The sequence below is a fragment of the Podarcis bocagei genome, assembly GCF_964188305.1.
Source record: "Podarcis bocagei genome assembly, chromosome: 1".
Classification (NCBI taxonomy): domain Eukaryota; kingdom Metazoa; phylum Chordata; class Lepidosauria; order Squamata; family Lacertidae; genus Podarcis; species Podarcis bocagei.
In genome coordinates, this window is record NC_138125.1 from 116,560,892 (window position 1) to 116,587,679 (window position 26,788).

The 26,788-nt window shown below is 42.7% G+C and overlaps 1 long non-coding RNA gene across 1 annotated transcript; it reads right to left on the bottom strand.

Annotated features, from left to right (window-relative positions):
* Positions 1–5,537: 5,537 nt before the first annotated feature.
* Positions 5,538–25,645, bottom strand: LOC308582366. Its single transcript, XR_014005640.1, has 3 exons — positions 25,451–25,645; positions 7,579–7,823; positions 5,538–5,663 (listed from the first exon to the last, which is right to left on the bottom strand). It is a non-coding gene; the product is annotated as an uncharacterized lncRNA (long non-coding RNA).
* Between the last annotated feature and the right edge of the window lie 1,143 nt (positions 25,646–26,788).

The following is a 26,788-nucleotide window of genomic DNA, read 5'->3' on the forward strand; positions in this document are numbered from 1 at the left end:
TTGCCTGAGTCATTCTGGCTTCTTCTGCATGTTCACCGCTAAGGGCAAAAGTTTGATAATCCTCTTCTGGGTTTTATGTCAGCGCTCCATAAAACTGCTGGCAATGGGAACCTTTCTAGATACTTATTTGAATTCATTTGCGACACTTTTAATATTTCTAAGACTTGCAGTTAAGCAGATTAAAGTAGCTAGTGCTTTCTGAAAAGCCAGATCAGGGCAGAAATGAGGCTTAAGGCCTATGAACACTTGGTTATAACAACCAAAGCATAGGCTGGCTCAGGAATTCCTCTGCCGTTCGTATTTCTCCCTTCACATCCCAAATAATCAAAATTCAACCACTTATTGATTTATAGGGTTTAGGGGTGTCGTCCACCCCAATCTACAACGATAGAAATAGAGACAGTTAGGTGGGGACATGAAAACAAATGTGTGCTTCATTTCACCCTGAGCATCCAAAGGCCCTTCAGCTGTGAGGACTTGGAATTATTTTTCTCTACTTCACCCACACAATAATAGGCCTCGTTTGTGCGTGTTTGCCGTCCCCTCACTTTCAGAAGATCCCCAGCCATTTTGCTGGCAGCCTTTACATAGTTGCTCTGTTTGCAAGGGAAATATGAGAACTATTTAGCTGGCAAAAGACTATTGTGTCACTTCTGTCAGGAAGACAATTGCTTTCATTCAGAGGTGTGGCGAGTGGTGTTTGAGACAACTGACTTCCCCAGTCAACAGCCAGAGGATGAAAGGTTTCGCTGAGGGATCTTCGGTCCTGAGATAATAGGCAGAGTATTCTGCAATTGCTAGCCAAGCACATCCTTAGACAACTGTTACAACATGCATATGTGCAACCACTGAGGAAAATGAAGCAAGCCCAGAAACCCATTTGCCCAATCTAGTACCCTCCATGGACTTTGAGGTACATGATCAGATTCCGTTAGAGAATAAATGCTGCTTACGTCTGACACCTGGGACTTCCAAACCAACACTACCATCATAATATAACTGATTTCTTATGATAAGTCCCAAGTTAAATATCTGACAGTGTCCACAACAACTTGGCAGCAATGAAGATCTATGTCTAACACATACACTCCACCCTAGCAGCTAACCTCTAGGGGCTGAGGTCTCTTCACCCCCCTAAAATATTTGTGGTGACCGCCCCCCAAAAGTTGATGGGCAATGCCATTCAAATGGGGTATGTGTAGTTGATTATGTGGGGTGGGGCTTATGTGCCCCCCAATATTTTTTCAAGTTGGTACCCTTGCACCCCACTGAACCTGGCCCCATGGCTATTATTTGGAAGAAGAAAACCAGACAAATTCAATAAGGGCAATCATTCCGACTGAGGGGGCAGCCATAGATATTTTAAGAATCCCAAGAGCTAACAACAATCGCAAAAGGAACCATAAATATCAACACCATGAGAGAGAATTCTTATGGCTTTGGATGGGAAATGTACAGAAATGGGTGGGTGTTATAGCAAAACACCCCATTAATCCTTGGAGTGGGTCTCCTGCACGTTTTAGTTCTAGCACTTTCAGAGAACAGAGAGATCCCAGGCAACTAGGGGTAAGAGAGAAAGCTCTGCCTGAGGTGGAGCAGCAAATGGAAACCCCAAATAGGTTCTTAAGATTCTCCACGTTATTGTGGCTACTGAGACACAAACTCCCACAATCCCCTCTCCCCCTCCCTGGTAGCAGAAGTACAATAATTATCAATAACTAACAGTGTGTTGCCCTTTTGTGACACCCCAAATCTGCTGCCTGGGGTGGTGACCTCACCCTGCCTAGCAGGTCTTCAGCTCATACATTTAGCCTGAAACCTTCTTAATCCACTGGAATGAACTTGATAATTACAACATCCATGTTGTACTGCAGCCACTTTGGGTGGCAGTTCACCCTGCATGGTTGGATCCTGGCTTTGGGCAACCTATTTGTTATGTACTGAGCTGAATCCTAGAACAATAGGATCCAGAATGCAGTAGTCTGATTGGTCCGCAGGAGCCACCCAATCCTGCTCCAGATGGAAGTGAATCAGTGGCCTGACTGGCCTGCAGGAGCAGCCAACCAGGCTTCTGGATGAAGTGAATCAGCAACATGATTGGCCTGCAGGAGCAGCCAATCAGGCTTCTGGAGGACATGAATCCGCAACCTGATTGGCCTACAGGAGCAGCCCAGAATTAGCCAATGACACAGGGCCCATTGTGTAAATAATGTATATATAGCTAGATGTTTGGTGGAAAGATCCATTCATTACTACTATGAGCTGAATAAAGAGCATGAAATTCACACTTGACTCCGAATATATTTCACTATTTAAATATTCCGCTTCAGAATTTGAACGTTTGTTTTTAAATCCTTGGGGATCTGAAATTTCATTTAGAAACCCTTCGTTTAGAAAAGCATGAGACTGGAATGCAACCAAGAACCGTTATAATTTATAAATAAAATCTGTGTTCCATATTCTGTCTATTTAAACAATTCAAATATTTATTATTATTACTTAATTCTGTTTACAATATCAATAGAAATCATATGGTGCTTACTATTTACATAATAAACATTTCCTCAATATGCTTTTGATTCCAAACAGTGTCCAAATCTTTTGAAGTATCTCAGTTGCCTGACTTCTAGCCTCCCATAACTATATATAACTTCGTAATTTTATTCATTACTGTAAAATTCCAGGTCCTCTTCAGCCTGTCATCAACTGACAGGGCTGTTGGGCTTTTCTGAGTTTTTTTTTGCAATCATAATCCAAGCAGCTGCTAACATTTGGAATATTGAAACTATCCCCATCCATTAAATCTAATACTGCACACACTCATACAAAATCTGTTCACTTGTAAAGTGCTACCAGACTCTTTGTTCTTAGCTTGAATTGGCTGTTTTGGAAACTAACAAATTCTTAAACAAAAGCCATAGATATACTTTATTTACAGAAAATCTATCTAGGCAACAGTATCAATGTGTGTTGGTAGTTGATGAAGAGCCAAGAGATACACAGAGGCACCATCTGTACTGTGCATTTTAAGCAGTATCATAACAATTTCAACATTCATGATGCCTGTAGTTTGTTAAGGGTGCTGAGAGTTGTTAAAGGACCCCTGACCATTAGGTCCAATTGTGACCAACTCTGGAGTTGCAGCGCTCATCTTGCTTTATTGGCCGAGGGAGCTGGCGTACAGCTTCCGGGTCATGTGGCCAGCATGACTAAGCTGCTTCTGGTGAACCAGAGCAGCACACGGAAAAGCTGTTTACCTTCCTGCTGGAGTGGTACCTGTTTATCTACTTGCACTTTGACGTGCTTTTGATCTGCTAGGTTGGCAGGAGTAGGGACCAAGCAACAGGAGCTCACCCCGTCGCGGGGATTCGAACTGCCGACCTTCTGATCGGCAAGTCCTAGGTTCTGTGGTTTAACCCACAGCGCCACCCGCGTCCCTTGAGTGTTGTTAGGAGAACCCTATTCCCCTCACAGAGTTACCATTCCCAGAGTGGTTTAGAGTCAGTGCTTCTTCCCAAGGAACTCCTAACAGGTAAAGGACCCCTGGGCGGTTAGGTCCAGTCAAAGCCGACTATGGGGTTGTGGTGCTTATCTCGCTTTCAGGCCAAGGGAGCTGGCGTTTATCCACAGACAGCTTTCCAGGTCATGTGGCCAGCATGGCTAAACCACTTCTGACTCAATGAAACACCATGATGGAAACCAGAGCACACGGAAATGCCATTTACCTTCCTGCCATTTACCTTCATGCCACTGGCATGCTTTTGAACTGCTAGGTTGGCACGAGCTGGGACAGAGCGACAGGAGTTCACCCCGTAAATGGGGGCAGAAACACACCATAACTAGATAGACTTTGTTGCTCAGACAAGGTCTCGGCTCAGACGATAAGCCGTTTATAACTTTTCCTGTCTAGGAGTGCCCAAAGGCTTGCATGAGTGAATGGGGCCAATTCACATCCTGAAAACACTTTAGTGCCCACAGAAATGTTATAAGCAAACGTTCTGACGGCTCACCACCAGGGATGGACTAATCCATGGGTAGGCAAACTAAGGTCCGGGGGCCAGATCTGGCTCAATCACCGTCTATTTTTTAAAAATCATTTTTATTGATTTTCCAATAAAAATCCAATCTTAATACTTTAGTTAAAAAATAAAAAAACTAAAATAAACAAGATCAAATTAGCCCAATCACCTTCTAAATCCAGCCCACGGATGGTCCCAAAATCAGCATGTTTTTACATGAGTAGAATGTGTGCTTTCATTTAAAATGCATCTCTGGGTTATTTGTGGGGCATAGGAATTGATTCATTCCCCCCCTCCAAAATATAACCCCCCCAAGGTCTGAGGGACAGTGGACTGGCCCCCTGCTGAAAAAGTTTGCTGACCCCTGGACTAATCTGTTACTTTGGGTCTCCTGTTTTCCCAGTCTTCAGCTCAGTTTGCCACATTTTTACAACAGTCTGCACTTTATTTATTTTTTAGTACAGGTGGAAAGGCACCATTTTAGTGTTCATTTCTCCCAGTACAATTGTTATGCAATGCATACACACACACAAACACACACATTGTGTGTGTGTGCACATCATATATATATGGGGAGAAATTTGGTTTACTTCACCTTTTACCTAATTTGTGCTTCCCCAAAGCATACGAGCTCCAATGTGCTGCAATTTTTTTGAAATTCTCACTTCAAAGTTTGCAATGCAGTTTTGGGTTACAGAACTGCATTGCAAAATTTGAAGTGAGAATTTTTAAAAAATAAAAATAAAAATGCAGCGCTTTGGTGCCCGTATGGTTTGGGGAAGCACGAATAAGGTAAAAGTTGAAGTAGATCACATTTCTCTCCTGGTTCTGTGTCAATACACAGAGCAGCCACATTCAGAACCAAAAGATTCCTGACATTGCATGTATTCTGTTGGGGCTTGTAAAAATGGGGGAATGAGTTTAACAAGTGGCATGCAGCATGCAGAAGAAGAGGAGAACCTGCTGTGATTAAAAAGAAGAAAAATCATAGTTGAACGCCGAGATCCGGGGTGTCTGCTTCTCTGGACTATGGCCAGTACGGCTAATGAATTCAGTATGTTTTACTAATTGAAGTACAAATAATTCCTTTTCAGAAAATGAACAATGAGCTCTCCCAGCGCCAAGCAAACTACAAACCTTTAAATGACTCGCAAAAGCATTTCAATATTGCATGTATATAAAAAGAGTAACCTGTCTGGCAACTGAAACCCTAGAAGGATATCATCTAGTCAGTCCAGTCTAGTAGTGGGTCAAGTAGTGGGTCCAGCAGCCTAGTAGTGGGTCAATTGAATCTGTCGGGTGGGAAGTATATTGATCCTGCTCTTGTAAATTTTTCAAGCACTTCTTATGGTCAGACTCATCAGCCTGACCACTGTTAGGGCATTTATAGTGCTCCTCAAGAACAAGACAGGGCATGTGCAACAACTAGGCATTAAATGTTTATTTCCCTTCTTAGGGATACTTAATGATTGCCAAGAGGGACATTCTCTGTACTGTAAAGCCAGGGCACAGCTGGCTCAAGGATCTCCAAAATCTGGCAAGGAACCAGAACTTCCATCCCTAGGTTCATGTCCTCTTCCCTGTGCCATGCCTACAGAACGTTTTTGCAGGGATGTCACTGTGGGACTGGTTGCTGGAATTGACCTGAGATATGGAAAACACAGTGGCTGGTTTACGAAGAAATACTGTATCCATTTCTGGCATAGTTGGCATGTAGTTAACATTGCTTAAACCAAAGCCTATTCGTCTTAGAAGTCTGCACTCAAAGAAGTGATTGGTTAATTTGATTCAGTGTGTAAAATGTAGGCCCCTCTCTCTGCTATGTGGCCATTGTAACCTCATCGTGTTACATTGATAACAAAGCAAAAAAGTCTTAAAGGATGGTGCTACTTTGTGGTAAGCTAAAGATGTTCTATATAGGTTGACCCATTGTGTGCTTATCATTAGAGAGAGAGGGAGAGAGAGACTTGAGTTTTTTAATATAAAATATAATATTGTTTCATTTTTGTATGTACAATTTCAGCATCCTCAAATTCTGGAGGTTAGAACTGTGTAACCTCTGATGAAGTCATTATCTCATGTTTATTACCTGAAAAAAGGGTGAATTAAAAAAAAAATCAGGACCAACCATGGGCATAGCCAGGATTTGTGTTGGGGGGGGGCAGGTTTTTGTTGTGGGGGGCAGAACTTCAGATTTTTATTTATTTTTTACTGATTTAGTTGGGGCAGCTGCCCCCCTGGGACACCCATGGGGCCAACCCACCACTGTTTCTTCTTTCTTCCTTCTAATCTTAAAAGTTTATGGATTCACATGCATTCAAAAGCCCTTATATCTGCTTTTCCTCAAGAGTGTTTTTCTTGCCATGAACTTAATACAGTGCTGACATCCTGCGAACCAGGAAGAAAGATCTCCCTTTGGCTCACTCGCTTTCTAATAGGCTAACACAGGCTGCAAAAAGCTGCGACTTCTTTCAAGAGATAATAATCAGTTCCTGTGTGAACTGTCTTCGTATCACAACTAGAAAATTCTAATCTGTAGTTGCAAAAAGGCTGGCCGAGCTGAATTTATGAGCTCCTGGCTCTGCGGACAAATTGGTTTCATTACATTACAACTATACCTGAAAGAGCAGTGGCCGGGTTTCTTCAAAAGGCATCTGAATCCAGCTGTGGCAGATTCCCAGTGACTGAAAGGCATCTTTGCAGCTTCATAAACTTGTGGTGCCAGCAGCTTTTCTCCATAATAATTATGCCTTATAAGCGTATTTTTAAAATCAGTATGATGAGGAACGATCTTAATATGAAAAGTCCCCTCCCCAACACTATTTTTCTAGAAAAAGAGGTGCCAGAACTCACCATGAACACCTCCCTTGTTCTCTTATAATGGCAGTGGTGCCCACTTGAGAGGGGCCAGAACTGAGTTCCAGTGAGTTCCGGCTGAAAAAATAAAAGCCCTGCCCTTCTTTCTGGCTCCTTACGGGAGAAAGAAGATGGTGGAGGTCAGAGTCTGCCATCCTGTTAAGACATTTACATTTGAATCTCAGCCCCTCTCCGTGTGTGTCTTCCTGCAGAAAATGAGCATGAGAGAAGCAGGGTGGTGACAAATATTTGTGGCCGGGCTCTCATTCGGGTTTTTCCAAGTCCCATCTATACTGATGGTTTATCATGACCAACACTGAAATAGATGGACCTTTGGTCTCATCTGGGCCTTTTTCTCTGCCTGAACTTGCTGGAACTCAATTCTGGCCCTTCTCAGGTGGGTGCCATTGCCATTCTAAGAGAATGAGGGAGGTGTTCATGGTGAGTTCTGGGACCTCCTTTTCAAGAAAAATAGCCCTGGTCTCATCCAGCAAGACTCTTGACATCCATATCCTCTCCATCTTTGCTCTAGAATTGAGTGATGTGTTTGTCTTTGTAAAACAAACCTTAGTCAGAGGGTACTTCTGCTGCAAAGCAATCCCTGATTAAGATGCCTGCTGTTTACCAGTGTGTTAAGAACTGTGTCCTATCTGACATCTACCTCTCATTAAGAAAAAAACAACAACAGGTGCCAACAATGTACCTGTATATAGGCAATCATCAGATTGGTGTTATGAAGCCAATATGCTGCAGTCCTGAAGTATTTCCCCCCTCCTTCCTTGACTTGCCAGTTATTGTTTGTAGAATAAGTCCTGAAGACCAATGACGCAAGAGTCTCCTTTTTTTCTTTAGCTGAAGTTGGATCTAATCCAACTTCACCTTTTCCCAGCCTCCAGGTCCATTCAGTCTGTGTACATCAGCCTTTGGAATAAACCCTTTGAAATGTTCCTATGAAGAACACAACAAACACACCAATATCAATGCAGACTCTCTCTCTCTCTCTCTCTCTCTCTCTCTCTCTCTCTCTCTCTCTCTCTCTCTCTCGGGGTATTATCTGATTGTGTGGCTTGTTTAAACAGTTAAGACTCGGAGCTTTCTCCTAGCCATGGGAATGAAGAGTTCCAGAGTATGCCATGTCGTTGACTTTTTATTTATCCAGAACTCTACTGTTCATGATCTCTCTCCCAGGACAGATTACAACGCAAATTTAAAATGATAAAAAGTAACATGGAAAACCTAATGGGAATACAAAAATCTCTATATACAACAACAACAACAACAACAACAACAACAACAACAACAACAACAAGGTGAATTATATAATAAATCCACAGGTATATAAGATGTAATTATAAAGCCAGGGAAAACAGAAATGTTTTCCCCCACCTCAGTATCAAAAAGATAACACAGTGGGCAATGGGTATGCTTCAATGGGTAGCGAATTCCATAACTAGGGCATCATAGCTGAAATATCTTACTCCTTAGTCACCACCTGCCTGATCTTTAATGACAGGGTACCCAGAGAGGGCCCACAGTAGGCTTATCTTATCACCTGGGCGGGTACGAGATGTGGGAACAGGTGTTCTTCAATGACATTGGTTCTTAACTTGGATCATTTCCTGGAGCTCTGTGGTTCTTTAATGGAACTGTCAACATAGCATGCTCTACTATCGTTTAAAATGATGGCCCCAAGTCTCTGGATGAAAAATAGTTCACCCAAGAGCCCTTTGGATGCTCCTTGTAGCTCCTCCTTCATGTCTCTTCAAGCTCTGATTCACCACCTGAAGCAGAGGAGCTAAAACATTTTTACTTTTGCAGGGATTCAGAGGTAGTCCTGCCAAGAGGCAAGGTGCGGCAATTTGCTTCAGGTAGGCTATTCTTGGTGCCATTAGGGGAGGCAAAGAGGGAGGTGGTGAGAGATGATGGACATGGGTCACAAACTGTGGGTCCCTTTTCCAGTGGAGGGCAAACCCACCCTGGATTTCCTGCAGCTGTCTTTCCTGCTTTCTACCCCCTGAGTCTGCTTCCCATGCCCTCTATTTATCTTCCTATCCCACATTAGCCCCCTGCCCAGAAGGTGGTGCCAATCTAACCCGGTGTCAGGTCCAGACATGTGGTCACAGGACCAAGGCACTTTCTCTCCTGATCAGCTCTTCTTCCTGACCTTCTTTAATCCATAAAAGTGAATGTGAGCAAAGTTTAGCCATAAGGAGAAAGTGGGCCAAATAAACTCAACTGCCATCTCACGTAGGTACTAGATTAGGAAAAGGCAAAAAGGGAAAAGGAGCAAGGAATGAATCAACTGAATGAATGCAAGCCGACATACGGGGAACACTTCTGCACAGCAAGAGCAAAAGGTGTGGAGGACCCAATTTGGCTTGGAATTTAGCCGTCTCAGTGCAATGAAAAGGAAAGAGCATGCCACTATGCAACAGGCTTCTGGAATCCCGGGACAAAGCCTACACCTCCCCACTGTTTGCAAATAACATGCTCTATATACACATGAGAACCCAATGTTTGCATAAAACCACTGGCAAGGTGCACAGTCTGCTGATAGCAAATTGTAGCAGCGTCGCCAGTTTTCTAACAGGCCCTGCATCCACGGACTTCCCGCCCATCTGCACCACCAATGTGCTTCTTCTGCACAAGGCTATCTTTGTGTGAGAAGTTTTAAAAGATGCAGCTCTGACTCATTGTCTATTTAATGAGTCAGCTGTTTCTAACAGTTTGCTATGAGTCCAAGGAAATGTACTACTGTGGGCGTGAAGCAATTCCCTTGCCTTTCAAATTTAATTATGTTGTGTACACACACACACACACACACACACACACACACACACACACACACACACAGTTTAACAGCCTCAGCCTTCACAGGACTGCACTCAGGGTCGTGCACGTTCCTTCAGCAACCGTAGTGTCTTTTTGACAGGGAGGGGCATTTTATAAACTTGCACCTTGGTATGCTAGTAAACTGTTATAACCAGGGTTGAAGAATCTGTGGGTCGCCAAAGGTTGTTGGACTCCAACTCCCATCATCTCCAGCAGCATGGTCAATAGTTGGGAATGATGGGAGTTGTAGTCCAATAATGTAAGGAGGCCCACAGGCTCCCTGTCACTTTGTTACATGTTTGCGAGGACTTCTCCCTGGCATCCACAAACAATTTTAACGATAATCTAATTCTGCTCATCTGCCATTTTAACCATTTAGTTTTAAGTTTATTACTTTGTTATACCACTTTATTTGCAGTTTGCATGAGAGGATTGTGGAGGCCCTAATTCTACCTCAAGATGGTGCATGATGGTGCATTAAAACAAGGAGTTCCATTATGTACAAAATTATAACCAGAAGTTCCCAACCCACAGTTACGATAATTGTGCCGTGTTGCTGTTAGAGCTAACTCTCCTTTCTAAATATTCTTTGAACACAATCATGTTTTCCTTTGATCAAAAGAAAACAGATTTTGCCCCAAGGCAACTCGCGTAAGTGCTACTGTAAAGCAGGGGTGGAGACACTGTAGTCTTCCAGATGTTGTGGGGCTGCAGCGCCCATCATCCTTGACCATCAGCTGCCCTGGCGAGGGATGATGAAGTCCAGCTAACCCTGCTGTAGAAAACTAACAACAACAAACCCCAAACACAATGACTTTCAATTCTGCAGACGACTCATTCAGCAAAAGAGCAGTTGATTTTAATAAAAGGTTTGATGGTGAGATTTAGTATTCAGGTACATGAAAGCAGAGACCACTTGACTCAACATGTCATGGCTAATTGCTGCACCAACAGAGTTACAAAACCTGATTAATGATGGTTCAGAGCTCCACCTTTCTGACTTGGCAGCGCTGCCATTTGGAAACACTTTTTGGAGAGGTGTTAGTAAGCACTTACACCATCTTTCAGATGCCAGCGAAAGCACATTGGAGACATTCACTTTTTATTTTCTGTGATGTTGGGGAAAGTTTCAGGAAAGTGTGGCTTGTCAAAATAAATGCTGAGATATACTGAAGGATTCTACCTGGGCTTAATTCTCTTCCTAAGCTCCCGGTGTTTGCTGCATATTTCTCTCTCTTTTTTATTGCTCAAAAATATGTTTCCGTGGCTGGATCTAGACACATCAAAAAAGCATTTCAGGAAAATGCATTCTAAACTTCGTAAAGGAAAATCATGTTGGCAAAAGACGGGACTCTACAGCACCATCTGGTGTCACAGTGTTATAACACATATAAAGCGCTTTTTAAAATTCAGTGTTGCTGAGTTCCGTGTCGCCATGCAATCAGAAAGATATAGTAGCATTATCTCATCGCCACATTGTGAAAGTACACATCTAATCAAAAAGCTGAAAATAAATGAAGAGGGAAAAGAGACACAGATCACAAATCAAACAGGGTCATAGAAACAGGTATCATGAATCCATCTGTTAGAATATTATAGATCTGTTAATAACCGAGAAAAGAAAAATATATAAAAATTACATAAAGAAGAAAAAGGAGAGAAGTGAGGGAAGGAAAAAAACCTTTTAAATAAATCATTCTTCTTATTTTATGAATATATTTAAATCTATAGATACTTTTGACCAGCTATCTTGGTGTACTAAGCTACTGATTTGTGGCCTAATTTGCACTTTTTTATGAATGTAAAATATCACACTAGAGTCAAGAATAAAAATTATTGATTCCATGCTGTTCACTGGCATGTTCTTTTCTTCCTAATGTTGGTGGTATAGACATTTTTGCAAATAAATAAATATAAGTAAGCAAATGAGAAAAGCTGCTTCTCTGGCCTTTTGCATCATGTAAAAAGCAACAGAGAGAGTTGTGGCTTTTATTATTATTTAAGGGAGAAGAGGCAACTCCTTGGAAATCAGAGGAGCAGACCGTCTTCTCAGTTCTCTAACAGAACTAACAAATAAAATAAAAAACACTGGAAAAAATAAACATGCCACAGCTCTTGTTCAAACTGACTTTCCCTTGCTTGACATGTTTACCATTTGAGTCATCAGCTAATTATTTCCTTTGAAGTCATTAACCATTTTTGTGTGGCAACAGCATATCACTGATAGTATATTGTTAAAACAGGTGTGTTACAGTTGAAGCACTTAGCTCCAGAAAGTCAACCGCCTGAGACGTACTGGTGGCTCCTCACCATAGATACAACCGATGGATCCATGAACGAAGCCCCATTTTTTTCAATGACTACTCGGACTCTCGGACACTGATGCTGAGACGACCAAAGCAGAACCACTTAAGCCAAGACTGGCCTGCATCATAAGGGCGTACTGAGCAGGTAGAATTCCAAGCCCGTTGGTGGAAAGACAATTGTGTCATTTGTCGTGCTGATAACACATATTGCAATGAGTTTTGCCATCAGATTCCCATGAATAGAATTGTGAAACCAATCAATCACTCCTAAAAGCCTATGGCCCTCAGCCTTGGTCTAATTTTAGTTCAGACCTCTGGGGAAAGTGGTCTTCTACTTCCCTGGCCATTTGCTGGGTAGGGAAGAAAAGGATGCAAGAAAAGTCAAGGTTTGTGCAAATCCCTTTTATTCTCTCCCCCAAACCCCCACCCACCCGAACCAACATTAAATGGGCCTATCTCAGACCTTCCAAGTATCCCTTATTTCCAGGGCAGTCCCAGGTTTACAGAAGTCATCCTGGTTTCTGATTTGATCCCAGAATGTCCTGCTTTTCCTTAGGACATCCCTATTTTCATTGGGAGAAATGTTGGAGAGTATGGAGTTACGCAACCCCCGATCCAAGGAGATAAGTAACATTACAACCTTTAGAAGACATCTGAAGGTAGCCCTGTATAGGGAAGGGTTTTTTTTAATGCTTAATGTTTTATTATGTTTTTATACATGTTGGAAGCTGCCCAGATGGGCAGAGTATTATTATTATTATTATTATTATTATTATTATTATTATGGAATAGGATGTCATCATTTTCATCAGAGAAATGTTGGAGGATATGCGATCTCAAGAATCAAGATGGCAGAGGAAGGGCAGGGAGGCTGTGACTTTCCCCAAAGCCACATACTGCAGCGTGTCTGTGTCACTCATGACTAGGACTGGAACCCATTAACTGCCTTTATTTATCCTTTAGGCTATGCTGACTCTGCATGTTACAGCAGCAACCTCTAAAAGTCATCCTGACAGTGACTAATACTAAAACAGCTCACATACAGCAGATTATAATAGTGTCTCAAAACGCTGCACTCAAGGGCAAACATCCCATGCTATGGCTACCTATGCCAAAATCCTGCTACCCAACAGTCTCCCTGTAGGATTAAAGTTCAATTCAATAATCTATTTGAAGTCCTCTTCTCGCCCCCCTGCTACATAGATAATTTAACTCCTACTAGCTTTGTGCCCAACTGCCTTTGATTTCCCAGTTCCTAGGAATATACACTTGCTTATAAGTAGGACAGATTCCAAGCAGCTATTCAGTATAATAATAAGAATGGAACCTACAGCTTATTTTAGAGTTGGAGTTTCTCCTTTGCAAATTGGATGTCCAATAATCTTCTTTAAAGGAGGTGCTTAAAGGATTGGGCATTAACCTCCTGCCAGCCCACTGTCCTTACCCCTAACTTTCCAAGTACTGGCAAAGGGGAAAGAAAGTATGAGGAAAAAAGAACGTAAATAGAAAGCCATTTCCATAAAACAGAAGAGCGTATTCTGCCGAAACAATAATCTTGTGTGTTTCTTTCCAGGAGTGATGCAAATTCACGGTAATCATTAACTAGCTGTAATCGACATGGTCCTGGGAATGGCCCAACTGGAAAAACATTCCGAGATATGTTCCTGCTATTAATGGCTTGTAGCCTTCTGAGAAATGAACTACGATACCTGAACCAATATCAAGGTGGCCTTGGTTTTTCTTTCCCCGGAGCTACAAAATGCATCAACTATACATAAATACCATTACCAAACAGTTTAATATGTCAAATAGAAGCCAGAGTGTTGTTTTTTTAAAAAAATTATTTTAAACAGCAACAACTGAAGCAGTCAGTTGCAGCAAAGGATAGGTTGAAAGGAGTGGGAGACTCAAGAGTACAAATGTCATTTAGATGTCTGCACCAAGCATTCCTCCAGCACAGCTCCCATCTGACTGATTAATCATCACACTCAGAATTTATATATGGTTGGAGGCAGTAACGATTCTCAATACCAGTTGCTGGAAACCCCAGGAAGGGAAAATGCTCTTGCGCTCAGGGCTTGTTTGCAGGTTTCCCCCAGCCATCTGGTTGGTCACTGTGAAAACAGGGTGCTGATCTAGGTGGGCCATTGGCCATCATCCAGCAAGCTCTTCTTCTGCTCTTATATACAGTGGCGTAGCGTGGGTTGTCAGCACCCGGGGCAAGGCAAGTAATTTGTGCCCCCTAACCCGTGGATTTGCGCCCCCTAACCCATGGATTTGCACCCCCTAACCCTAACCCCCAGATGTTGCACCCGGTGCGGCCGGCCCCCCCTGCACCCCCCACGCTACGCCACTGCTTATATAGACTGTATGCACATGGCAGTTTATTCCATGCTCGCAAAGATTTCCATACTACATTTGAGCTTTCACACAATGTGAAAGCCACTTCTGCAACTACAGTGGATGTCCAGTGCTCATTTCCATGTTATTTCCTTCAATGAAAGAAAAAAAACTGTTTGCAAACAATATGGAAATGAGTGCTAAATTTGCACTAAATTCTACCATGGTTCCATAAGTGGCTTTTGCATTGCATGCAAGCTCAAATGTAGCACGGAACTTAACCGTTAGGGAAAAGTCATGGAAATGGATTAAAATCCCATATGTGAATACACCCACGGACTTTGCATGGACTGTTCAAATTTCTCCAGAGGGCATTCCTTTTGGGCTCAAAATATTGTCTTCCTGTAATACTTAAAATAACCCTATAAATTAGGCTGTTTCTCAACATGGTAAATGGACAGAAGATAGTCTGAAGGTAAGAGTCACTTGACCAAGCCCAAGTCAGGAGATGTTGGAAGAGGAAAGATTCAACATGAGGAATTTCTGATTCATTCTGATTCAAGGCCAGACAAAGACATGATGTGTGAGATCTGGGTTTGGAAGTCCTAACATACTGTATTTATATTTCTCAAGAAAATAGGTGGGAGGTTGGGAAGGGAGTGCAGTTTGGATAATGGCATGAAGAGGTGAGGTTAATTCTTTGCCACTGCCCTCCTCATCATTAACCAAGAATGTGGAACTGGATCCGACTGATTGACCTGATTCAGAACTCTCCATTCTACTATAGTCCACTTTGACGGGAGGGTGAGGTTAGACATATTTAAAATTGCACCTTGGTTCAGATTAGATTCTGGGATTTTTAAACTAAAAAACCAGAAACACCACTGTGAAGCAGAGACTGTTTTATGACTAGCTACTATATACAGAAGTGAAAGCCAGGTCTGATGGTGACTGTTTAACCATAGAAAGGGGTTAAAGAGAATTTGAGGACAGGGTGACTTAAATCAAACAGAGCCTCGTAACTAGATCTTAGCATTCTCAACTGAACTTTCATCTACACTGGGATGTAGTAAGAGAAGGACATTGATTATTATTAAAGATCTGAGGCCCCATCTTGCACCCAATATTAAGGGAGCCCAGTGCCAGGGAAGGGCATAAGAGGTACTCTGCGGGTGCTTGAGAACTCATGGAGATGAGTCTAGCTTTGTTCAGGAGGCACTGTAAGCATTAGATGTCTGTGTGCTTTCCTTCATGCCTGCTTCTAGCTAAAAATAGAGCCAGCATTGCAACAGGTGTTTCCTTTCAGAAATGCAGATATATGTATTTTCAAAGACTGTTCATGGAGCGCAAGGTAATTTTGTTTCATTTGTCAAACCAGAGGTAATTGGGCTCTTGGAAATGCAGGAGGAGAAACAAGCGAATAGATTCTGTACAGTTCACCTTTCCTGTTTATATTATTCGTGTCCATTAGGGAGAACAGAAATTTCCTTGCAGGCCAGTGTACTTGGAAGTGTGAGTACAACTTTGACTGGCCATTTGAGCCTCACATGTTTCAGTTGTTCCTTTTTCTGAAACAACACTCTTGCAGAGCTTAAAACACGTTGGCATCTTGGGCAGAAAATCTAGACCGTGCTCTGCTGACAGGAGAAAAACATATATTTTAATTTCAAGTGGAATGGGAGGTTGCAGTTGCTTAGTTCTTGCCTTCTCACTGCCCTTACAATCTGTGTCCTGAAGCACTTTGCCTCAGAGGAGAGTGAGGAAGTTGACAGACATGGGATTATGTGGCACTGTGGGTTACAGTGAACTCCCCAGCAGGGGTGGAGGAAGGGGAATGTGGTGGGGGGCGGGCTGCCCCGGGTGTCCTCACTGAGGGGGGTGACAAAATGGCGGGCGGCACTCACCGCGGGGCCTGCAGCACGCCTGAGCCACAGCTCTCTCCTGGGAGTGACGTGGTGGCTTGGGCGCACGCAGGCTCCGCACTGCCCCAAATGGTCTGCCCACTGCCTCCCCTCAGCTTTAGGGCAGCTAGCTGAGTGGGAGGAAGCAGGTAGACTCCTCAGAGACCCCGCAAAGCATCCTGCCCTGGCTGGCCCCACCCAGTGGGCAGCTGGCCCCGCTCCTGGATGCAGGGCTGCCCCAGGCGCCTGATCGACTTGCTCTGTCGCTGCTCCCCAGACCCCAGTGAGAAACATCGGGAGATTTATGCCTCATTTTTCTCCCTATCCCCTGCCTGAACATCCCCCATCATGGGTGTAACCAGAAACCCCAGGGATAGGGATTATTAGGGAGGTATTGTCTTTGCTTGTTACTATGTTTGTTACTATATTTGTGTGTTTTTATATCATAAACCACCCTGTCATCCTTGAATAAAGGATGGAATACAAAATTGACTAACATAATAATATATCAATATCTATATCATCTCTATCTCTATCTATATCATCTCTATCTATATCTATATCTATCTATATCTATATCTATATCTATATCTATATCTATATCTCTATATCTATATCTATAGCTATATCTATATCTATATCTATATCTATATCTATATCTATATCTATATCTATATCATCTATATCTATATCTATATCATCTATATCATCTATATCTATATCTATATCTAATCTCTTTATTGCAGTCCATAGACCCACAAAACAGTTTCAAAACAAGATACAGTTAAGACAACCAAACAACAGGTGAAAAATACTGATGATGATAATGATGATGATGATGATAGGGATCAGGGAGAAATGCAATTCAGTTTGCATTTAAAGATGAACCTACCTAATTTGCACCAGAATGGTGCAAATGAATGATGGTTAAAGTATGATTCAGCTGCCAGTCTGGTGGGCTTCTGCATGTGGAATTGGAAGGGGGGTGCCATTTTGAGTTTCACGTCATGCAGCAAAATACTCTGGGCTTGTCCTGAATCAGCTTTGGACAGCTTTATAGCCAATATCACTATCTAGGGTGGCCTCCCTACAAGAAAGCTTGCAGTCCTCTCTTCTACCTCTTCCCAGTTGTGCCTCATGTTGGCGTGTGGATAAATCATTTGTTTGCAGTTGTTAGGCAACCATGGCATGCAATCCTCACCCATATCCAGGTCAACACAAACCTGTGTTTAAGTAACATACTAGAACAAATCTTTCTGTTTTCATGGCAAGTGCCTGAGGCCTGCTCAGCCTGGAGAGCAGTTGAACATCTTAGATTAAATATGGCGGTGCCATAGCACAGTGCTGAAGAATGTGTTCAATATTTACCCTGGGGGGGAGAGATCAAATAATCCATATGTTTAAGTTCCCTGGCAAGCACACTCAAAAATAAAAATGCTTTCCCGGGACAACCCCTTTTTCTCTTGTAACATTGAATTGGATGAAAGTAGAATTTTGTACATAAAAGTTATATGATAATACAGTGGTACCTCAGGTTAAGTACTTAATTCGTTCTGGAGGTCCATTCTTAACCTGAAACTGTTCTTAACCTGAAGCACCACTTTAGCTAATAGGGCCTCCTGCTGCCACCGTGCCACCGGAGCATGATTTCTGTTCTCATCCTGAAGCAAAGTTCTTAACCTAAAGCACTATTTCTGGGTTAGCGGAGTCTGTAACCTGAAGCGTATGTAACCTGAAGCGTATGTAACCCGAGGTACCACTGTATGCACATTTTCAAAACAGCAAAGTTCTCAAGATGATAGGAGACAAGAAGACAGTAAGAAAAATCATGGGGTGAGTGGGGAGAATTGGTTGAGTAGCATTTCCATGGTACAGCCAACTTCCATGACTTCTAGCCCCATTTCCTATTTTTCCTCAATACTGCATTTGCTATCATTGAATTGTAGAGTTGGAAGTGAACACAAGGGTCATCTAGCCCAACCCGCTCCAATGCAGAAATCTTTTGCCCAAGTGGGGTTTGAGCCCATGCTCCTGAGATAATAATCATAATCACAATCACAATCATAACAATAGTTTATTATTTATACCCCACCCATCTGGCTGGCTTTCCCTTGCCACTCTGGGCGGCTTCCAGCAGAATATTAAAATACAATGATTCATCAAATGTTAAAAGCTTCCCTGAACAGGGCTGCCTTCAAATGTCTTCTAAAAGTCAGATAATTGTTTATTTCCTTGACATCTGATGGGAGGGCATTCCACAGGGCGGGTGCCACTACCAAGAAGGCCCTCTCTCTGGTTCCCTGTAACCTTACATCTTGCAGTGAGGGAACCGCCAGGAGACCCTCGGTGCTGGACCTCAGTGTCCAGGCTGGATGATGGGGGTGGAGACGCTCCTTCAGGTATACTGAGCCGAGGCTGTTTAGGGCTTTAAAGGTCAGCACCAACACTTTGAATTGTGCTTGGAAATGTACTGGGAGCCAATCAGCATTTTAGTGGTTATTAATATTATTATTATTATTATTATTAGTAGTAGTAGTAGTAGTAGTAGTACCCCACCGATCTGACTGGGTTGCCCCAAACATTCTGGGCAATGTAATAGATAGATAGATAGATAGATAGATAGATAGATAGATAGATAGAGGATAGATAATAGATAGATAGATAGATGATAGATAGATGATAGATAGATAGATAGATAGATAGATAGATAGATAGATAGAGATAGAGTGTGTGTGCAATTTTTCCTAACATGCACATTTTTGTAAAGCACATATCCCCATACATTAATCCCGCCCAATTATATTTTTGTATGTTATTTCCCCCAAACATCTGCATTTTAAGGCATACTTTACCCTAGTACACATATTTTTGTACAATTTACTTGGCTGGAGAGTGGCGTCGCAAATTTGGGACACATGTGAATTGGAAAGGACGGCTGTGTTTTGGTTTGCATATTGTTTTGGAGTGTGAGAGTTGGGCCGATTCAACTTTAAAGGTGAACTGAATCTAATTTCTTCCCCATCACTAACTGGGAGAAGCCTGGAGTGCTGCTGGTGGTCTGTGTAGACCAGTGCTTCGCAAACTTGGGTCTCCCACTATTTTGGGACTACAATTCCCATCATCCCTGACCACTGGTCCTGTTTCCTAGGGACGATGGGAGCTGTAGTCCAAAAACAGCTGTAGACACAAGTTTTGGAAACACTGGTGTAGACAACCCCAAGCTAGATGAAGCAATGGTCTGAGTGGTCTAAGGCAGCTTCCGGTGTTATTACTAAGAAGGTCACTTATGCGTTTAAAGGCTTCCTTTCCCTGCCCTCTTCCCCTCAATCAGTTTGATGTGCCTGAATTCCATTAATGACAAACAAGAGCATTAAAGAAACGAAACACTGAAACCAGCAGGATCTTCAGGAACAATATTTGTTTAAAAAGCCTGCCAAACTCTGGAAGTTATGACAGTATGTGTTAAGTAAGAAAAAGCTGTAACCCAAACAGATAAGATTCTGGATAATTTCACTGGAAGGTGCAGAGTGTCCAAAACAGCTGTAAGAAGAAAAGCCACTTCAGTATGGTATTTAAAAAGGCAGATCTTCTCATTTTAATGTTTTGTTCTCATCAGGCCAGAGGAAGGAAGCAAGCTAGAGTGCCCCTTTCCCATACTATGAAAAATGTTACTATTGCCATATAGGGATGCCAAATTGATTCATCTTTTTTAAAAAAGCAAATCTAACAAAAAATAATATATTTTTTTTTAAGCCACATTCTGCATTCTACGCGAAGGGGTTTTTGAAGTGTCTTGGGCACATCTGTTCAGTGTACCTGAGTCCCATAAGGAACACTTTGCTGGAACACCTTACATTTGAATTCATATATGCATGTTTATGCAATAGGCGTAGATGAGGTTCAAAAGGTGGCATCCATCCTGCAGTCAGAATAGCTCAGTTGGTAGAGCTTGAGACTCTTAATCTCAGGGTTGCAGGTCTGAGCCCCGCATTGAGTGAAAAAATCCTACATTGCAGGGGGTTGGACTAGATGACCCTCATGGTCCATTCAAACCCTACAATTCTCTGATTCAATGCTACTTTTTTGTAGTGGCAGGGTGTTGTTGTTGTTTAGTCATTTAGTCATGTCCGACTCTTCGTGACCCCATGGACCAGAGCACGCCAGGCACTTCTGTCTTCCACTGCCTCCCGCAGTTTGGTCAAACTCACACTGGTAGCTTCGAGAACACTGTCCAACCATCTTGTCCTCTGTCGTCCCCTTCTTCTTGTGCCCTCCATCTTTCCCAACATCAGGGGTCTTTTCCAGGGAGTCTTCTCTTCTCATGAGGTGGCCAAAGTATTGGAGCCTCAGTTTCAGGATCTGTCCTTCCAGTGAGTACTCAGGGCTGATTTCCTTCAGAATGGATGGGTTTGATCTTTTTGCCGTCCATGGGACTCTCAAGGCGATCAGCCTTCTTTATGGTCCAGCTCTCACTTCCATAGTGGCAGAGTATACATGTTTTGAATAAAAACAGAGGCTTTGTTTGGAATCCATTCAAATCCATCCATTCCCTATAGGGATGGGTGACTCTATCAATTTCCACTGGCTACAGTTTCTTATTTTTTCCAGTCTTCAGATCAGTTTTCCACACTTCCACATGAAAATTCATTTTAGTGCGGATTTCTCCAATTACACACATTTCTGCATGCAGTTTTGCCACGATATACACATTTTTGCAAAGGAATTTCCCCCAACACGCATTTTTCTCTAATTTATGGATTAATTTTTTTGCACACTTAACCCTGGCATATATGTTTTGGCATGAATTGCTTGGCTGGCAATCTGCATTGCAAAATTCAGAGAAGTGCAAATTTCAAAATACGGCTATGTTTCAGTTTGTGCGCTGTTTTAGAAAGTGTGAGTTTTGTAGGTTCCCTTTTAAATGGGTACTGAGTGGAATCTCTCCTCATCCCTAATTCCCAGTCATGAAAATACTAACAACAGAATGCAAAGCTGATTAGAAAACAAATAGATATGAAGAGTCCAACTGTACCATTCTTTGTTTTACTTGCAAATTTGTGGGGGGGGGGGAAGGAGAGGAGAGAAATGATGGAGATGGAATTATTTCCTGTAACCATTCATAGCATTCCATGCTATGTCCAAAGTTACATTGTCCATTATAGATGGACTGGTTTCAACACAAAAATCAAGCCTAAAAAGAACCAAATTTGCGGGTGGTAAGCTGAATGCAAACCATAATTATTGCTTTTCCTACTCCCGTGTTTCTGCATGCCAGCTGGGTGTGTCCTGTGTGGAATAAGTTATGTCTCAGTTGTTTAAGTAGGGAGGTCTTCCCTCTTTAATACTCCCTTCAATAGAATGGCACTCCAAAAGGCCGATAGGCCTTTTTACAATCTAAAACTACAAAGCAAGGAAAAATTATATCATGTCTCACTTCTGCTTCATCTTTTTCTCTGGATGAATGCATCATATCCCTGTAACATTTCCCAGATGAAAATAGAGAGATACAACATCCCTGTTTTCAAACTAAGCATTCTAGTCCAATGATTCCCTTCCCACACTATTGCCAGCTGAAAACATAACTCTTTCTGTTGTATGTTGCATTCATTTACTCTACAACAGCCTCCCATTCATTCATTTAAAACCCAGGAAGGTTTCGCCCTTGGGGTTACAGGTAGGCTAGAAAAAAAATGTAATTTCTCCACAATCCGCTACCATTAGGCCTGGACTGTGGTGGGCAGCAGCTTGGGATGAGCACAAGTCCATATAGTCAGGATTAAAAAATGTGTCTGAACCAGGAAGCAAGGCTGAGAAGCAAGACAGGAATCAGGAGTGGAGGACAAACCAAGGCTGAGAAGCAAGACAGGAATCAGGAGTGGAGGACAAACCAGGAGACAGGTCCAAAAAACCCCCAGATTCAGTAATGGGGACCTGAGTCCCTCCAGCTTTTGTTGGGTTGCAGTTCCCATCAACCTTGACCATCAGCCATGCTAGCTGGGGCTGATGGGAGTTGAAATCCAACATCCTATGTGTTCCCCAATCCTACATGAGCTCGAGTATGCCTTGTTGCTCAAGCAAAGCTCAATTGGAACAGGAAGTCTTCTTCCTATCCAGGAAGTTCCAATGGCCAGCCTGGGTGGACGGAGTCAGTCCAGAACTTGAACCTGCAGTTTAGTGATTCATAGTTGCTACACATACCTGAAAATCTGTGCAGTGCCTTGGTGTTTTTGTGCATTCACATGCCTGTACCTCTGACTCTTCACCTTGCCAACAAAGGTCCACACAGTTAAAGCTATGGTTTTCCCAGTAGTGATGTATGGAAGTGAGAACTGGACCATAAAGAAGGCTGATCGCCGAAGAATTGATGCTTTTGAATTATGGTGCTGGAGGAGACTCTTGAGAGTCCCATGGTCTGCAAGAAGATCAAACTTCTCCATTCTGAAGGAAATCAGCCCTGAGTGCTCACTGGAAGGACAGATCGTGAAGCTGAGACTCCAATACTTTGGCCGCCTCATGAGAAGAGAAGACTCCCTGGAAAAGACCCTGATGTTGGGAAAGATGGAGGGCACAAGGAGAAGAGGTTGACAGAGGATGAGATGGTTGGACAGTGTTCTCGAAGCTACCAGCATGAGTTTGACCAAACTGAGGGAGGCAGTGGAAGACAGGAGTGCCTGGCGTGCTCTGGTCCATGGGGTCACGAAGTCGGACACAACTAAATGACTAAACAACAACAACAACAACACTTCTGACCCTACCCACAATTGGCAGGTGGCTCTTAGAATGTAGTCCTAAAGAGAATGTGGCCGTCAGGCTGCAAACAGGTTCTGCACCTCCTATTTAGAGGAATGAAAGTAGATTCTTTCTACTTCTGAAAACTCTAAGCCTTCCCTTTAAACCGGGCAAAAAGAAGCTGGTGGTGCTGTTCCCCTATCTGTATTTCCATGCTAGAACATTTAAACACACACAAAAACAACCCAAAATGTTTTAATTCCCCCCATATGTTCCCAATACACACTGTGTTTTCCAGTGGTTTTAATGAAACAGGAAAGTAAAACAGCACCAGGCTGAAATAATAACAGATCCTCACCCATTTGATTTTGCACAATACAGTACAATTAAATACTTGGGGATTTTGCAGAGTTTGGGATATTTTGACTATGATGGCAGTGGTGAGAGGCAACCTGACTTTTAACTATGCCTCTCTGGTCCCATGACGCAGTAAAAGTGTTTTACTTCCGCTTGCCAAAGGGTGGGGGGAATCAATCAATCTCAGGAAACAAAGGACAAGAAGGATTCATTTTGCATGGTTATTCATTCATATTTCCATTGAAACCCTAGCGCATTCCCAATGAAATGCTGGCTTGCGTAAGCATGCATGCAATAATGCTAGAGACTATGCTAGGATACAGCAGGCATGTCAGTAGAGAACACGTCTGCTTAAAGAGCATTCGTTGCTCATTCCAGCCCGCAGTCAGCCTAATCTGGAGCTACACACTTGTAACACTGCGTAAAAGCTTAATGATTATAGGTGGGTTTTGCTCAACAGCCTTTTAATACATACTTCACATTCTTTCGCTTTGTGGGGTTTTTATATATAATGCTCTTAGAACTTACAATACTGGAAGGAGAATGAAGCAATTGTAAATCTCATTTCACCCTCTGCCACTTAAGAGCTCTTGTACGAACAATGATAAGACTACTTGCTGACGTCACACTTCGACACTCAACCTTCAAAGAATATGAAACAGGTAGATGAGGCATGCTCACCTATATTCCATAGGTGATACACTGAGCCAGACCTGGGTAGCCACTGCATTGCACTTAGCCACAGATTTCAATATGAAAACACGTTTGCACGTTTCTTGTGCAATTTGTACGTTGGCCTGGTCAAAAGGAAGAGCTGTACACACGAGGCTGGTGCAGCTTGTCTCACCGTGGTGAGGAAACCATCATTCACCCAAACTCCACCTGCTATGAAATCTGTAAAAATACTTGAACCCTATCCACTCCTTGGATTTTTCCATCAAATGCATACATAGTGAAATAGAAGCACTATATCCAATTGTTGACTTTGCCTTAGGACAGCGTTTCCCAAACTTGGACCTCCAGCTGTTTTTGGACTACAATTCCCATCATTCCTGACCGCTGGCAGTGCAATCCCAGTGGGTGCCATCACAGCTGCCCCCTCGCCCGCGCTGGGCGCCATGCCCCCTCAGGCGGTATGTCAAGCCCCCAGGATGCATGTCACACCCCCAGGATGTGCGCCAGCCCTGCCCCCGCCTGCTCACCGCCCCCTGGTGCTGGAGCATGAAGCTCCGCCACTGTTCCTGACCACTGGTCTTGGTAGCTAGGGCTTGAAACCTAAGTTTGGAAAACAATGCTTTAGGAAAAGTCATTTTCACTTCCACGAGTTAGAATGCCAAATTTCCACAGATACTCCATCTCTCATGTAGTTGTCCATACCATATTCCATATTCCAGAGGCAACTTCAAAACTCCGGAGGAGCTGTTGTGGGAGGCAAGGGGATCTGCAGAGGATCATTAAAAATCAGGTGGAAGTCATTTCCACAAAGGTAAAACCACTCAGGTGATTTGTCACAGTAAATAGGGCCCATGAAGGAATATCACATATGACATGCATTCTGCAGTGGTACCTCGGGTTACAGATGCTTCAGGTTACAAACGCTTCAGGTTACAGACTCCGCTAACCCAGAAATAGTACCTCGGGTTAAGAACTTTACTTCAGGATAAGAACAGAAATCGTGCAGCGGCAGCGGGAGGCCCCATTAGCTAAAGTGGTGCTTCAGGTTAAGAACAGTTTCAGGTTAAGAACAGATCTCCAGAACAAATTATGTTCTTAACCAGAGGTACCACTGTACATAAGTTCCTAGACAGGTGGAAATGCATAGTTTAAGAAATGTTTTTTGTTTTTGTTTTCCAATCACACAAGTTGCAATTTAACTCACAACCCCACAATTCAACTGAACAACAGTCCATTTCTTAAGCAATTCTAGACCCTCACATTCGTCTAACCAGTTTGCCCAGTAAGAAGGTCTTGTGAGCTCTGAAGATGCATTATGATAAACTGAATGTACATTATGCTTTAAAAAAAAAATCCTCATTCAACGTCTTGTTTACTTTCTCAAAGGAAATTCCTAAAAGATAAAAACAAGTCAGGGCACTCATTCGACACTTACCTCATGCAATAAAAAAGAAGCTACAAGCTTCTCCCTACAAGCCAGTTGGTCGTCTTACTTAGATTCAAGTTGGTTCTTGTCCGGATCATTCACTACAGTGAAGCTCTCAAGTTGTTCCAAATTTAGACATGACCTCGCTACATCCATTTTTTAAAGCAGGAAGTCGAATTGGGTCTGTTTTTCATCATTTTCACTCACAACTTTCAAGATATTCTCCCCGCCCCTTTCACAATCAAATTAAGAGCGACTCTCTTTGCAACTTGTTGGCAGAAGCTCCACCCCACCGCCACTCACCCCGCGACCACAAACAAGGAATGATGGTTGATAGTACAATTAGAGAACCAGATTAGTTCCTGACATTCCTTGTGTCTTCTGGGGTGTGGGGATCCAGAAGGCTTTGAAGTGCTTTGCTAACAGCTATGTTATTGCTGAACTGATAGGGGGGAAAGGTTTTTCATCCAGGGAACAATATCAAATTAATCACATCTTTTAATCCCTTTTTTTGTGTTTCCTTGCCAGGGTTCTAGATAAGAATCTCCAGATGTATAGAAGAGAAATTTCTTTAGAGAGGCCCAAATAGGTTCCCCCCTGGTGTTTTCCAAAGACAAGATCACAAAACTCAGTCCATTCCACAATCTGGCCTAGCTTAAAAATTTATTGGTCCTGTCACACTGCCTCGACTGAGATCTTTGCCAACACTAGAATGAATGCACTGCCGTGGCTCATGTAAGCAGATAATTGCCATTCATGCCCCAATCTGATAAAATAAAATGCCTCTTCCCCAACATTATAATTTAACTGTGATTTGCCCATGAAATATGCATACACTTGTCATATTTTCCTTGATCTCTTTGCCAGATCTGCTTCTGCGTATTTAGAAGCAATGTGACATGCAGCCATTGGCTGATGAAAGCTCCCCTTGTGAATAGGGTGGCATACACATTGACAGGGAAAAAGAAAAAAAAACACATCTCCCTGTCCTTTCCCCCCAAACAGAAGTGATTTGCATATCTTACTTGATATGTATGGGTGCAAGGGAGGCTCTGCTCGTGGTCTCAGCAGTAGGCACAGTCCATGGGGCGGTGGTTTGAGACAGAGCCTTCTCAGTGGTGGCCCCAGTTATGGAACTCCTTCCTCAGGGAAGGATGGCTGTTCCCCATACTGCCATTATTTGGATGCCATATGGGGGGGGGAGAATCTGTTTGCCTGACCATTTGGGACATAAACTGGCTCTGGAGATTTAATAGTTCTGTTCTAATGCTGGTTGTGTAATTCTATTTTCATATATTGTAATTTTTATATATTTTATTCAGTGATTGTGCATTTTATGCTTTTTTA